Source organism: Haplochromis burtoni, unplaced genomic scaffold (assembly GCF_018398535.1).
Source record: "Haplochromis burtoni strain Fernald_Lab_line unplaced genomic scaffold, NCSU_Asbu1 Contig_23, whole genome shotgun sequence".
Taxonomy (NCBI): domain Eukaryota; kingdom Metazoa; phylum Chordata; class Actinopteri; order Cichliformes; family Cichlidae; genus Haplochromis; species Haplochromis burtoni.
Window position 1 is genome coordinate 1,717,151 of NW_024582384.1, and position 16,219 is coordinate 1,733,369.

The following is a 16,219-nucleotide window of genomic DNA, read 5'->3' on the forward strand; positions in this document are numbered from 1 at the left end:
GCCTGCGCCGCAAGCAGCAGGCGCACCTCGCAAACAAAGGGCACCCTTACTCCCAGCAAATGGGCGATAGAAAACCGATCGGTGCCTATGCCATTCCCAATATGCGCTGGCTGATGTCGGGGCAGCATGAGTACGAGCAATTTTTTATTTTTATTTTTTTTGCCGATGCCCGTGATGCCGCCCCGTGGCAACCGCCCGTGTCGCCCAAATCAAAAACCGCTACTGCTTGGGACCAGTCGGCATCTTACATTCAAACAGTGGGTGACTGTAGCAAGATGCTAGCAACCAAAGTAATCAAAATGAGGTTGAACTTGTCCAGAAAGAAAGTGTGTGACTGAGGCATAAGACAGCGGCAAACTAAAGCTTTTATATACTCCAACAATATGGCTTTGAAAAGTTCAGGCGCTAAACTGGCCTGTCTTCAGTCCAAACCCTTCACTCATTAAAACAAAAAAATAATAATAATAATATGCATGTTATAAAGGAAGCCCTGAACTGCTGAGCAGCTGAATTCGGTATCAATTTGCATCGTCAACATTTTGATCCACCGAGTTCCTAAACTGAGTTTTGTTGATAGAAGACCTGATGCAACATGGGGCAAACCTGACCTTGGTGGGAATTTACACATCGCTGCGTTAAAATTAAAAAAAAAATCATCACATTTTAAAAATAAAGAAACAAAGTTTACTGTTCCTATAACGACTTTTTGGTATTTTACACATGCTCCAATAGTTATTCAGATTGACTCCTTGCCGAGGCGTGAACAAAGGCCAGTTTTCCATCAGCCTAACCAGGGTCAGACCATTTTCATATTATCAAGCGCAGTCTCCAAACACTCACTGTACCACTCACCTCAAACTAATTCCCTTAGTTACTATTCTACAGCTTATAATCTGCTCATTCTGTAACACAATTAAATTCCCAGAGACAATTACCATGCTTGTATTCACACAGCTGCACACATAGCCACAAACACGTGCACACTCACACACACACCCATAGCCAGGATAGTGCAATTCCCATCAGTAATCAGTGCAGCGCAGTGAAGCAGACTCAGCAAACCTGTGAGTGTAGTAATGGAGAGGGAGTGGTCTGTCTTTATTGAACCAATATAGAGTGAGAAAGGAAAGCCATAAAACACACACGGCATCATTTGTTTCTCCACTGACATCTAAAAGTAAAACTTTCAGACATTTTATATAAGCTCAGCTCATTTATCATTTCCTTGTGTCACCCAAAAACACCTCCAAGACTGCAACACCCCCCACCCTCTATCCCATTTCATTCATGAATCTTTTTTTTTCCTACACCTGAGAAAAAATTTGAAATCCGCCACTTTTTCTTTCAGACTGCGAGTGCTACGGCCACTCCAATCGCTGCAGCTACATCGACTACCTGAACATCGTCACATGCGTCAGCTGCAAGCACAACACCAGGGGCCAGAACTGCCAACACTGCAGACTGGGATTCTACCGCAACGCCTCTGCCGAACTGGATGATGAGAGCGTCTGCATCGGTGAGTCTGCTGGGAAACGGGGAGAATATGTGGAGGGGGGGTGGGCGCATCGGTACGAGAGCAGTGGATGTATCTGTGTGTGTGTGTGTGTGGGTGTGTGTGTGTGTGACTGACAGTGAAACAGGTAAGAAGATCCATTAGGCGTGTTTAAATTTTCAAACAACAAGATGATGCATCTTAAGTTAAAAACAAAGTTACCAACACTTGGTGGTGTAGCAGTGAAATTTTAATGCGTAGTGTTTAATGCAAATGTTTTTTCAGCGGCACTTTTATAAAACATATTTGCCTATGTTTGCTTTGAATTTAGATAGGGCACGATAATTACGGGATTATAGTGCTGTCAGATTCAAGCCGTGTGCGTTTACATCCATATCAGAGAAAAAGTGAAGAAATAGCCTTGTTTTAGACACTTATTCTCAAACTGCAGGGAACATACAGTTCTAACAAAATCTTAAAGCCACTCTAATTGATAGGAACAAACAAAGCAAAGGATGATACGACTACTTGTGATGAAATCTCTGCTTGTTTCAGGGCTTTCTTGCCTTTCAGCGCGGTCTTAAGTAAGTGGAACAGTATACACAGGTGACTGATGTGGCCACTCAAGAAGTTTTTATTGCTTGGAAATCAAAGCTTTGTGAGTTTCTAAGGGCTTTTTCGCTACTATCTTAAAGCTTGGCGGACTACAGTTTGAATAAAAGAAGTCAGACACTGTTCAGCCAGTACTAATGCGAACACCCTCAGGCATCCTTTGAGCTAGAAGCCAACTCTTTAAACTCATATCATGTCTTCTGTTCTACCATACAAAGCCAAAACAATGAAGAACAGAAACTGTGGGATTATTTTATAACTGTACTGTAAAAAAAGAATACTTTTGTATTGTTATTTGCAGTGATATGCAGGATAACGTGTGTTTGTTTTAAAGTCAGTCACATTAAGGGCACGTCCTGATAAGAGGTCACTCTGTTTGCATAGCTGTGGAGCGGAAAATCTGGTGTTGATTTGGATCCATCTCTAGGTGGACTGCAGGGGGTTGGAGGGTAAACTCACTGCGGTCAGGGCACACACAGGGCCAGGCCTTGGAGTCAGCACAAATAAGGTCCCATTAGCTTATCTGCCAGCACACTGGCACACCAAGTGTGGCAACAGAAATCAGTTCAAACTAGCATCTCTAGAGCAAGAAGCCAAACACTGTAAAATACAAATGTGTTTGCACTCAGTCTCCCCACACACATTCACAGATAAAAGCTCCCATACGTCAACCAATACTGATGCACATGACCCACAAACACAGGAATGCCAACCACAGCGCTGTGGTTGTCTTAATCTCAGACTTTTTCCCACTTCTATTAATTTTTAATGCTAAATTTTATAATAAATTACTAAAGGCGATCTCGGGTTTTCTCAAAAGACAAGCTATTGACTTACATCAAATTATGATAGAATCATCAGTTCATCATCAACTCACTGACAAATGTATCCTAAATACGCAGCTCTGCAGTTTGTGAACCTTTTATCTGCTGCCAGCTGTCACTGATCTCAATATTATTCAAGGATATATGGATTTGGAATCCTAATGACTAGTGGAAATAAAGCAATTTATTAAGAAAAAATAGTATTATGTTTAGTCTATACATATTAATATAGGGCGCCTGTGCACTGACTGACAGCTCTCACATCAGCTCAAGTGAAATGCACTAAATAGACAAATGAACTGAGAGTGTTTTAACCAAACTACAGCAGGCAGGGGAGACTTCACAGCACACTGTGTATATGGAGTATTTTTGTGACTTTGCAGCTGTTTCTCCAGCACAGGCAGTTTGTAACCCAATTTAAAAACTACCTGATAATGGCATTGGGATCCATCCATCTTCTTCGGTTCATCTAATTCAGGGTCATAACTGGACTGGAGCCCAGCTGTCATAGGGCAAGAGGTGGGCTACACCCCGGACAGATTGCCAGTCTATCCCACAGAGGGAGAGAGACACAACAGCTATAGGCAATTTACAATTACCAGTTAACTTAATGTGCATGTCTTTGAACTATGGGAAGAAGCTGGTTCACAGCCTGTAGATTCGAACCCAGGACCTTTTAGCTATGAGGCAGTGGTGCTAACCACCACACTACCATGCTCCCTGCGTTAAAAACTCACACTTTAAGAAGGCTTCTAAAGTTGTTGAAAAATGCTTACCTGCAAGGGTCTTGTGCCATCCTTCAGTTCTTGATATTTTGCTTTCAAGGAGCCAGACATTCTTGTATTTCTTAAAGGTGTCTTCAGCACTAGTTCTCCAGGTTTTCTCACCCATTCAAGCATTTAAAAAGTTACCTAATTCAAGGGAAGAACCAGTGTAGTGTCTACACACAAAAGTTAGCAAAGAACCAAAAGAAACCATTTTAAATTGTATGTTTAGGCACTTTGTTACTAGCAGCCTGTCACAAAACCCCATCATTTGCTCCCATTACTTTAGTAAATCTACAAATAATGCCAAAAATAATTTTTAAAAAAATATGCAAATAGATGAACACTTGGCATTTTTCAGCATGGTATGCAGTGTGTCTTTAAAAAGAATTGAGGAAACTGGACAAGTGGAGGCTAGAAGTAGAAGTGCCAGGCCTAAAAAAACGATCTATAACAGATGAACAATATCTGAAAATCTTGTCTCTAACAAGTGGGGGGTGGGGATCCAGTAAAGACCTGACGCAGGACCTGAGAGCTACATCTGGCCCCTCAGTTCATCCATCTACTGTTCAATGAAGCCTCATCAGAAATGGTCTCAGTGGAAGCTGTTAAGAAGCCATTCTTAAGGAAGAGAAACAGGGAGAAAAAGCTGAGGCATGTGTAATTACACAAGAACCATTGAGAGGAGAGAAGAGAGGTGTAACAGTGAGTGTCTACAGCAACCTGCGAAACACAGTGGAGGACCTGTCCTGGTTTCAGGCTGCTTTTCAGCCAGTGATGTTGAGGGTCTTGTCAAAATTGCTGGAATTATGAACACAAAAAAAGTACAGCGAACATCCAAAGGAGAGCTTTGAATGTCCTTCAAGAAGCCTGGAGAACTATTCCTGAAGACTACTACTAAGAAAGTACAGGAAAGCTGCCTGAGAGAGCTCAGGCTATTTAGAGAGTAAAGGCGGTTGTACCAAATGTTGACATTTAGTCTCATTAGAATCGTACAAACTCTGTTTTTTCCTTCTATACTCATAATTATATACTGTGCATGTTAGCGTATGCATTGAATTTGGAGACAAATCAGAAAAGTCTTTGCAAAGACAGGTATTGTTCATTCTGCCACATGTCAGTGAATTTGCTGAAAAACTCTATAACCTCTAGACCTTGAAAAATTTGTGCTCTGCTGTTTTAGAATAAATGTTACCTGTGAGATGCCTTTGAAATCATAACAGTTTGGTAGCCCAGACAGGACTACATTGATCACATAATCATGGAGTTTTGCATGAAAAAAGAAAGTAAAGAAAAAACTACACTGAATGTTCAACAAGGTGATACACTGCAGGCTAAACACTAATATATTTCTGGCTGAAAAATTGCCTCAAATTCAGCCCTGAATGTCTTCAACGCTTGGACGCCTTTAGAGAAACTGCAGCTCACATGCACAGAACCAGAGCTCTGAAGATGTTGAACATCAAACACAACTCAGTGGTCTGAATACAAATGTGTAGATTTTGAGCCAAACTCATTTCAAGTCTAGATTAACCCCGCCCCCACCCAAAAAGCAGAAAAAAAATGAAATGAGACAAGCATTTATAACTGACTCGTTCTGTTCTTCTTCTCCACCCTTCTCTTCTTCCAGAGTGCAACTGCAACCAGATGGGCTCTGTTCATGACCGGTGTAACGGCACAGGTTTCTGTCAGTGTAAAGACGGGGCCACGGGGGCCAAATGTGACGACTGTCTGCCAGGATACTACTGGAAGCAAGGCTGTTACCGTGAGTATGGGGATACTGACTTTTGGTAGTTTAAACAAATTCCGAGTTGAGGAAACGTTGCAGTCTTTCCAGGGCCTTTGCAAGTGCACCATCCATTTAGCTCGTGCAGCTCTGGATGTTGTCCGTTCTCACAGAGGAATAGATCACGTAGCTCATTAGTGACATCAGCCTCTTATTTAATTGATGACCCTGTCGCACCTTAACCCTATTATGGGGAAACGCCTTCGTTATGCCATCTACCATCAAGCCATTGGTCTCAGTCTCAAGTAGACCCAACTACCCACACACACACACAGGCGCACACACACACACACACACAAACAAATGCATCTGTCTGTGAGTTTTTTATTACAATATGGAACATGCTGCACTAAAAGGCCGTGCAGTTTGTTTTAGCCGTGACATCTTACTCCAGATACTCCCAGGCAACAGAACCAATTATCTTTGGTGTAGTAAAAAAATGTTAGCACATGTAATTACTTCTTGTCACGGAAGCTGGATCCCGTTTCCCTCAGAACATTTTTAGGTCAAGTATGTTATGTGGTACAGTTACCCAAGTACCTATGGTTCCCGACGATGCTCATTCTTCCAAAAGACTCCTGAACAAATAAAACACATGTTGTGTATTTTCTGCTGGATTTGATACAGTGATTCTGACCTCACCCTGAAAAAGTGCATGCTCAAGAAAAACAGTCAAAGAAAAGGGCTGCAATAACGAAATAAAAAAAAAAAGACAGGTGTTACCTGTTGTAGTCCCCGAGGCAAAGACTGGAGAATTTATCTTGGCTCTTTCCTTCCTGCTCTTTCTTTTCTACTTTGTTCTTTCTGCCCTGGATTCCTCTCCTCCTCCCCGTTTCTGTTTCCTATCATGTTTTGTCTAACATTGCCCCTTCTATCATCCCCCACCTGTCTCCCTCTTTGGCATACATCTTTCCTTCGTCTTTGTGCTCTTTACTCCCCCACTATCCTTTTACCACCTGTCATTCTGTCACTTCCCCGCATGCTCTTTATTCACAACTCGTCTCTCCCGTTCACCTTACCTCTGCAAATCCTTCACCCTCCATCCTCTACGCCACTTCCTCCCTATGCTGCACTTTCTATTCTCACCTTTCTTTTCTTTTCTGCAGCTAACGTTTGTGACGAGGAAATGCTCCTGTGCCAGAACGGAGGAACGTGCTACCAGAACCTGAAGTGCATCTGTCCTCCAGAGTTCAAGGGGGTACTGTGCCAACATTCGCGCTGTGAGGCGGGCAAGGACTGCAGCGGCGCTTCTTTGCCGCACCCTTCCACGGCCACCCTGCTGCTCGGCACTCTGCTAACCTACCTGCTGGCCACATTAACGCCCCATTGAGCCACGAAAATCCTCCCCACCCCCCAACTCCGCCCACCCCCCTGCCTCACACCTAAAACATGTGTATATGAGCGTATTTGTGAGGCGACGGGTGACCCAAAATGGGAAGGGGTCGTCCCTGTAATGGACCCAACACTGCAGCACTCTTAAAAGCGCACACGCTCACCGATCACTACTCGACTCCCGTTCCCATTTCAAACACACATGCGCACTTCACAGGACTGTAATGGCACTGGGTGTACACTCAGGTGTGCGAAGGACAAACAGAGAATAAATATGAGCAACCTCACAGAAAAAAGATGCAGGGGGGGAAGAAAAATCATACCAACCACTGTTCCCTTTATTCCTAAGCTGGAGCAATGTGCATCAAACCAAAAAGCATAGACAAAAACTTAATCACCACTGTTTCACATCAAAGGGAATGGCTGTTGTAATCACAAGACTTTTCTTTTCTTTTTTTAAATTTCTTCTCTTTCTCGGTTGACTTGCGGATCTCACTTGCAACTGTCGTCGAGGGCGTGCGGTCGGGCTCAGAGTGAGGACAAGGCATGTTGACAAGGGTCGAGCGGAGAGGCGCTTGTTTGATCCTATTGCTGAGGCCTACGTAGTATATTAACCAGGTTTCATTTTTTTCTCTTAATCTGAGACTTGATTTTACATTTATTCTATTCCTGCTGCATTTTTTTTCTAAAAAAAAAAATATATATATATATCTTCAGTCATTGTATCTAATGTGCCCACTAGCAGTTGCTGAGATTATACATATTATATAATATCCAGGGGGTTATGAATTATAATACATTAGTCACTATTATGGTTGTTATAGGAATGAGTGATTGTTGCCACACTTAGCGAGATTTAATCTTCACACAGTATTCAGGAAGAAGAATTTAACTAATCAGAAGTCTAAAAGAGAGAGAAAAGATATGAACCACGTATCGATATTATATGACATTATTTGAATATTTTTTGTAGAAATTATTTTTGTTTGGAGTTACAATAAATTATAAAAAAAAAGAAATACATTTACATCTATTCCAAAAAGAGCATTTTATTACACTGAGTCTAAACCTTGCAGTAAATATGACTGTTAATTTGCCTTCTTGATTGTACTTTTTTTCATTCAGTCGGTGTCCACAATTACTTGGTATTAATCATCTTCTTTTTCGGGGGGGGGTAGCAGGCGGAGAGGGGGTGTTACAAAAAAAAAAAATAAAGAAAGAAAAAAGGCATCATTGCAAGTCATTCATTTTATCTATTTATTCTCTTTGGACATAGTGTTGAATGCTTATTACTGCGAACGGATTATTCCGATTTATCCACCGACAGTCTGTCTGACAATCACAAAGAACTGTTTCCTGTCAAGAGAATATAAATTATTTTATTCTGATAAAAGTTGCAAAAGAGTTTTTATATCTGGAAATGCCACTTGCAGATGCAGTGAAAATAAGGGGCTAATTAAAAATCTTTTCCACAGTATAAACACGGTGATTCACGTCAGCCCTGAGTGACCAAGGGACTGACCCTGACGCCAGATCTTCCACTCTTCTCTACTTTCAAGGCTACGAGACGTTCATGCGAAAATGTCTTTAAAGCTTCTATTTTATGCAAAACTACAGTTTAATTACACTTATCCCATTGCTGAGTCAGTCGAAGTACAAAGTGGATCAAGATACATGAATGCTGCATTACATTAGGATACAGTGTACATCAAAGATGAAAGCGGGACTAAGCCTGTGAGAAATGACAAGACGGGGATTCTGGTATTACTCCCCTCTGTCTGAGCTGCTGGTAGCTGTATTAGCTATTCTGTGTGTAGGGCTCATCCCCTCAGAGCCTGAACGGTGTCAAGAACTGAGACTTGGGAAGGAATAGTTTATGAATGTAGAACACTGAGAAATGATGTAAGCCCACGTTTCATTGTGGATCAAAGACCAGGTAATAGTCATGCTGAGAAAAAAATGCATTATTGACTGAGTGTACTAGACGCAGTACAAATATCCACCTTGTGAACAAGGAAAACGTGATTAAGTCTGGTTGATAATAAGGTCGGTGATTTGAAACGATAAAGAAGTGCATGACCTTACTAAGTTACTTCGTGAAGTTCAGGACTGTAAAGACAGCGCACGGTATTTTAAATTAAAGAAATACTTTTACATTTTGGAAATAAGCAGATTTGATTTATTAAGAATATATATATCAGCTTCATACTGAAAATACACAGAAAGGTTACAGAGAGAAGGTAGTTAGGTTGGCTTATTAGGCACGTTTGAAGCGCAAGGAAATAGCAAGCCATTGTAAAATAATACATAGGCCACAACATTGAATACTACTGATCATCTGGTTGCAACACAATGTTATGTTGGGACACACTGGCTTATGGCATTTCTGTTTCTGACCACCCACCAAAAGGTTGTTGCTGTGGGCTCCCACAGTAGAAGCACTCTCATCAACGCATTGCCAACTTCCCATTCCAGTCAAGTATCCGTGGGATGTGCTGGTAAAAGATTAATCCATCGAGGCTTCACTTGTATCCCACAGGACCCGAAGGATCCACTGCCAATGTCCTGGTGCCAGACTTCCCCAGAGCTCCTGTACTCATATCCCACCCGGCCAGCGCTGTTATGGGTGAAAGGGAAATACACAGTTTTACCAGATGGTTTTAATGGTTTAATTGGTTTACAGGAATTTTTTAAAAAGAAAACACACATTTACTATATATATATATTAGGGCTGCCACGATTTGTCGACTAGTCACGATTACGTCGACTATCAAAATCGTCGACGACTGATTTAATAGTCGACGTGTCGTTTGAAGCTTTGTAAGATCGCAAAAGACGCAGGAATAAGTAGCAGGATTTAAGAGTGTAATAACGGACTGAAACAGAAGATGGCAGCACTGCATGTACAAGGATGCCAGCTGCCGTTAAACCCCGAAGAAGAAGAAGCAGCTGTGTCCCAGAATTCATAGCGCGGCCCAGCTTAGTTTCCAACAATGGCGGTAGCTAGTTAGTTTTAATATTACTCTTATTATTCTTTCTGGGTCACAAAATAAACGTTTAACATATTTTCAGGCGAGAATGTAGCTGTGTAAACCTCAAATATCGGCTCAGTTTATCAGGACACCACATATTTTCAAAAGCGCTCCGACGTTTTCGGAGACGTCTGTTACCCACTAGCTCGATAGCTAGCCGGGGGCTAGGTCACTAGCGCCGTGAGAACACCGGACTCCCGGCAAATTGTTTTCAAACCCACCGCCGTCTTTCGCACTCAGGTTAAATATATATGAGTCACTTAGATAAATTAAAAATGTTGTTGTTTGGCTTTTTTTTTTTTAGTATTTTATTTGTTCCTGAGTAAATCGGTTTGGCTGAGATTAAAGTTATAGTTTTTACACAGCTGAATAAACGTCAAGCAGACAGCTGATTATCAGAAGTGTGAGATGCTGGAGAATATACTCCGGTGTCCTGTTATATTTTAGATAGCAAGGAGTTTATTAAACTTTACCGAAACAATCTGCAAATTTCATTAAAATTGAATAAACTATCATCTTGTCTTTATTTTTAGTTAGCACCTTAAAAGCTTAAAGCTGTAAGCTAATGATAGTTATATAAGAGCAGATGCTGCTGGTGCAATAAGCTGTAGTTTTACGTCCAGTGGATGATGATCTGATTAGTCGACTAATCGCATAAATAATCGGTGACTAGTCGACTATCAAAATAATCGTTTGTGGCAGCCCTAATATATATATATATATAAGTTCCATGCAGGGACTTTTGTAGAGAGCTAATGAGAGAAGACATCCCCTGACTACACACATTTAACACACTAATGATGAGACAAAACGTCCAGATTTATGATTATGTGATAAATGACTTCTAGTCTTTTATATGTCCTGACAGTTTTGAGTATTTTCTGCACTCCTTCCTGGCCTGGCTGAAAAAGGTTATTACCTCCATGCTTACCATCAAATATTTACCATTAGATGACAATGAGCAATGGTGGAGGACTTTTCAAGAACTGTTCCCTTAGTAAAAGTAGCAACACTACACTACGAAAACACATGACTCCTGTGTATTACTAGCAAACTTTAAATATCAAATGTAAAAGTTCTCATTCTCCAGAAAATGATTCCCCATCAGTGTTATTTGGGTTATTATTATGGCTATAGATGGTTACGTTTGAGCTAATTTTTAATACCTTGCTTTGTGTACACTTTAATCTAAGGTAATAAATCGTAATCTAAAGCACTGTCATAAGTTAGTAGCAGGGGTGTTCTGTAAGCTCAGAAAAACAATCCTACACCTTAATTAAAATTAAAATGTATTCATATAATATAAAAAAAAAAACATCACAGCTGAATTAGAAGTCTTGAGCAATGTGTAACAGACTTAACAGTCAGTATACTGTATACAGGGAAATAAAAATACTAGTTCAACTTGGTCCATCTGGTCCACCAAGCTGATTTCTGCACCTGTTAGAGTTGATAGGCTAGGTAATGATGTTACTTCTTTACAGTCTGAGTTTTGTTTCTATCATGTTTAAAAGTCTCTCTTTCTAATAATAGGTAATTATAGCATAACATATCTTTAAAGATAAGAAATCACATTAGAGTAATTTGATTGTTCACTTGCTAACGTTTACTCTGCTTTCACACGTCAGGAATTACAGATCAGAACTAAAGCAGAGTCAGGAGTAGCAAGCAAGCTAGTCACCCTTCAGCCTCGAGCCAGACAGCTCAGGTTTATCCACAATGTGTATGTGCAAAGAGCTAAAAAAGCCTCTGTTAATGGGATATAAACATACCCATGAAAATGACAAACTATGAAAACCAATAGCTCCAAGTCAACCGAGCTCCCACATACAACTGATAACTGCAGTCGCAAGATAGCTTTAATTTAGAAGATAGATGTGAAGAGGCAACATGAAATCATTTGTGGGACACAACACTGTCTGAGACGCAAGTCTGAAGGTTTGTTTCATTTTTTTACAAACTTGAAAAAGCAACAAGTTGTCATTTTACCTAAAGATGATTATAATAAGTGAACGACACATATACTGGATTAAACATAATAAGCAAGAAAATAAAAAACAAGCAACAAAAGACAAAAACTGAAATAACTAGTGTTTGAGTACAAAGATGAATGCTAAAACAAATGGCTGTAATCTGTGGGCCTTCACACACCTCTGAATTTAAAACCAGATAAGCTATCTTACTGGTATTAGATCTCAAATTTTCTTATGTTTCAAAGAACAATGTGGTTCTGTAGTTCATCAAAACAAATAGTGCACTTCCCTTTTTTGTGATTAGAAACAGACAAATAAGTTTGGAACTGACAAAAGATGCCACTATTCAAGGCAAAACTGAGCACTTTTAACACCAGGGTTTATTATAGACATTAATGAATATTCAAATTAACCTACCCAATTAAATTAAAACAGAGCAACACTGTGTTTTGCTACTCTGAGCTGAACCCAGAGATCTATAAAAAAATGAATGAGAGCAAACTCTTTGATCAGCAGACGGCTCATCTTTTCACTTCACCTCTTAATAGTTGAATATTTAGTGAAAACGAAACAAATCTTTTAATTTATGCTAATGTTTTATATGTTTTAATAGAGAATGGGTCTGTGTAAAATCAGATTTCAATTTCAACAGCCAACCATTAGATAAAGGAATGAATACATGGTGCCACATACATTCCACCGACATCACTACCACGCTATGATCTTATAGATGGGCTGGTGTGTGTGTGTATTTTTAAGATCAGAGACAAAGAACAACAGCTGAAGTTTGTCTTTATCGCCTTGAATGTAACTCCTGAATCTGACTCAGTTTGCTGAAAACCGTCTCTATTTGTCCACGTCATCTCGACACTGTTGTCCCAGCTGTAACACTGACTCCTGTTTAAATTTTCAGCTTCTTAGATTTCCATTGGGTCCTTGAGGCTTCTACGTCTTTATTGCCCTAATATTTCCTTTTCTAAACGTCTTTTGTTTTGCGGATACAATTGTCGATTACCTTCCCCCTGGCTGGTGCCCAGGGATCTCTGCCAGTCATTCTTTACACAGCCTACCATCTCTTGTACATGACCTGATTTCTCTTCTAGGGCCAGTTGTTTCTCTGAAGTTTTACTCATGTTTCATCATCTTTTGCAAAAATGGTTAGCAAAGCATTGCTCGATACAATCCCCGTGGAAAAAGCCTGACAGAACACCTCATGTTTTGGGGTTTTTTGGAGTTTGTTTAACTTGCACAGACTTGACATGACTTGACAACTCTGTGTATTTCTGTTCATACTGTGATATCTGTTTACATCACTTGATAGGAAAAAAGGGATAGACCAGTAATAACATCCGTAACGTAAGTCCGTAGTATCTCAACTTAACGTAGGTAACGTAAGTTGAGATACTAGCTACACAAAAACCCAATACCACAGAGGACGTATCACTACTGGCCACATCAATCCATGAAAATAATCCCTTCAGTCAGGGTACATTAAGTGATTGATACAGTACATAAGGATTTATTAGCATGGCAATCATTTTGATAGTCCTGTTGTTAATTAAAGAGGCAACACTGTAAAAGAAAGTATATGGTGTCCATAGATGGTTTAGTAAACACTAGGAAGTGACTCGGATTATTAAACTTACTTCTTAAACTGTGAATTTAAGCAAAGTAGCTCATAAAATGGATTTGCTTATTATCTGTTTATTGTAAGCAATTAATGAGACTGACACTGTTTTCATGGATTAGCCTGTGATAAGCTCAGAGGAGAGACTACCACAAACAACAGAGACAGCGTTAAAGTGGGCATCCTTCATTTGTTATCATGGTACTGCTTTTTTGGAATATTCTTTAAATACATGTCTTTTTGTGAGCTAAGCAACTCACAAAAATACACCACAGGCATGCACACTCAAATGTTTTTGTGTCTATGCTTTAATGTAACTGCGTGCATTCAATCCAATCCAACTTTATTTAGAGGGCATTTTAAAAACAACATAGTTGGCCAAAGTGCTTTCCAGTAATAAAAAAAAAACCAGAGATGACAGTTAGAAATCATACATTAAGCAGACAAAGAAATATATATAAAAATAACAATGAAATAAATACTTACAATGAAAAAAGAAAAGATGAAAATAATGAATATATATTAAATATTAAAACATGAGTAAAATGTTTTAATATTTAAAAGAATAAACAATAAAATAAGCAATAAAATATACAATGAATAAAATGAACAAAATAAAAAGATTAAGACCAAAAACGGACTAAAACTGTTTACTGTTCAGACAAGTCTAGTAAGTCACATAAAAAGTCTGTGAGACCAAGTTCAAGCTGGTATTTTGCTATTGCAATATTTGTGAAAACGTGTTCAAATCTTGCAGATGTTTTATTGAATTTCGTCCGATGTGTACTAGAAGTTAGTAACCTCCATAAAATTGAAGGACTCCAATTCACTGATTGCAAGTACATGAAGAAAGGATAAAAACTGAAAGCACCAAGGCAAGAATACCGCAAAAGAGTTTTGTATTTTCTTTAGTCGTAAGAATTTTGCTTTAGAAATAGTCACTTAATAGCTAAACCGCCACAGCAACAGAAGTTCTTTTAACTGTTAAGCAACCTACAAAAGCAGATAGGGTTAGCAAGAAGTAACAATTCTTACGAATATATGTTCTAAATGTATCGAACATATTTCATGGAGATACTTTAACAAATGGCAAAGAAACTAAACCACCTATGGTCATGTGGGTATACTATAAGTTCTACATTAACATTCAGAATTAGCATACTGGTACTCATTTTATTCAACATTATTTCTAATCCTTAGCAATTCTTACCAGAGATGATGAAGAGTGACCTACCGAAATAAATGCTGAAATAAATGTATCTTCAACACTCTGAAGTCCACATGTTGGATTGTAGTTAAGAAGAAACGAGTTGGATCAAGATGTACGGTGGAGGTGAGTGATGCTAATGACAGGTCAAAAATGAAACAGCCCATATACTGCTACACTACAGTTTTGGGGGCATTTATATATATTTATATATATATTTAAGAAGGTAAAAAATCTGTTGGGTACAAAATCCAACACAAATATTTAAAAATAAATGAAAAAATTAACCGGTCAAATTAACAGGTTCACAGATGCATTACAGAGAAAGAGCATGCTAAAATTCTGCACATGAAATAGTTCAGTGAGGTGTCTAGGCACTACTCCTATGTAAGACTACGACACACCGGCTATGTGAGTTTGTGAGAGCGACTTATTTGCTGAGCAGAGCAAATTTACCGTAAAAAAAAGAAAAAAGACAAAAAGCGCTGAGAGGAGTGGCCGGTCCAAAAGAATCTACTAACAATGCACAACTTCATGAACACAGGAGCAGCCAGTTCATGTCAGCAATAATGAAATCTACCTAAAGAGGAAATCAAATTAGTGCTGGGTCACAAAGAAGCATCCCTAATGACAGCAGGGATAAAATACTAATAATGTAGGCTACTTATAACGAAGCTTATTACTTGTATATGGCATAAATGATACAGAATCAGTATTGATTTTAAGCATGCAAAGTTTATGCTGTATAGGGTTTCTGACTTTAGCAGGGCCCTTTTTCATACCTTAATACTTTTTGGGGATTTCACCACAGTATAGAGAATTTCTCTAGTAAATACTAGTTTATTGAAATAATTATTAGTGTCATAAATGTAGAACATCAGTTGGCTGCTGGGTTACACAGCCACTCATCTCCACCTGGGGCTGCAGTCTCTGCTGCTGCTGTGCACCCCCTGATGTCAAGCACTAATACCCATAATGGATATTTTAAAAGTGTAGGAGCAGGAAGGCTGACATGTCTCAGTGGTGTATTCTCATACAGAAAATGAATGACTGTATTTATGGATGTACAGATGAGGACATAATTATTAGTCCCCCTATATATTTTTTTAAGTACTGGGCCAGAGATTGTTCACAGAAAACAATAAAACTTGTCTGTTCACACGTCATCGTATCCTAACAACCTCACGGATCCCTGCACAGGTGTAACATCTGCAAAAGATGCAACATTACCATCTTTATTATCTCTATAAAGGTAAACGCCCAGTGATGCCCACTGAATGACACATTACAGTGTGTTAAATATGAAGCTACACACTCTAGTTGTCCTAGATCCTTAAGTGGCAATGCTTTTGCCACCTAAAATGAAATGTTTAACCTTGTTGTCACAACCTGCTGAAACATTCAAGGTGATGGTTTTATTGTCTGTTGACTGTTTGACGAATAAGCAAGTGAGAAGAGCTTACAATGGCCCTTAGACTGGCTGTCTTCCCTATTCTTATTTCTCACACTGTCCTTTAGTAGCACTCGCACTTCTGAAGTATCAGTGTCCCATATTTCAAATGTGTTGGCA

General features: G+C 39.4%; 1 long non-coding RNA gene across 1 annotated transcript; it reads left to right on the forward strand.

Moving 5' to 3' along the window:
- Positions 1-226: 226 nt before the first annotated feature.
- Positions 227-7,907, forward strand: LOC121814161. Its single transcript, XR_006054150.1, has 3 exons — positions 227-1,516; positions 5,323-5,457; positions 6,585-7,907. It is a non-coding gene; the product is annotated as an uncharacterized LOC121814161 (long non-coding RNA).
- Positions 7,908-16,219: the final 8,312 nt, after the last annotated feature.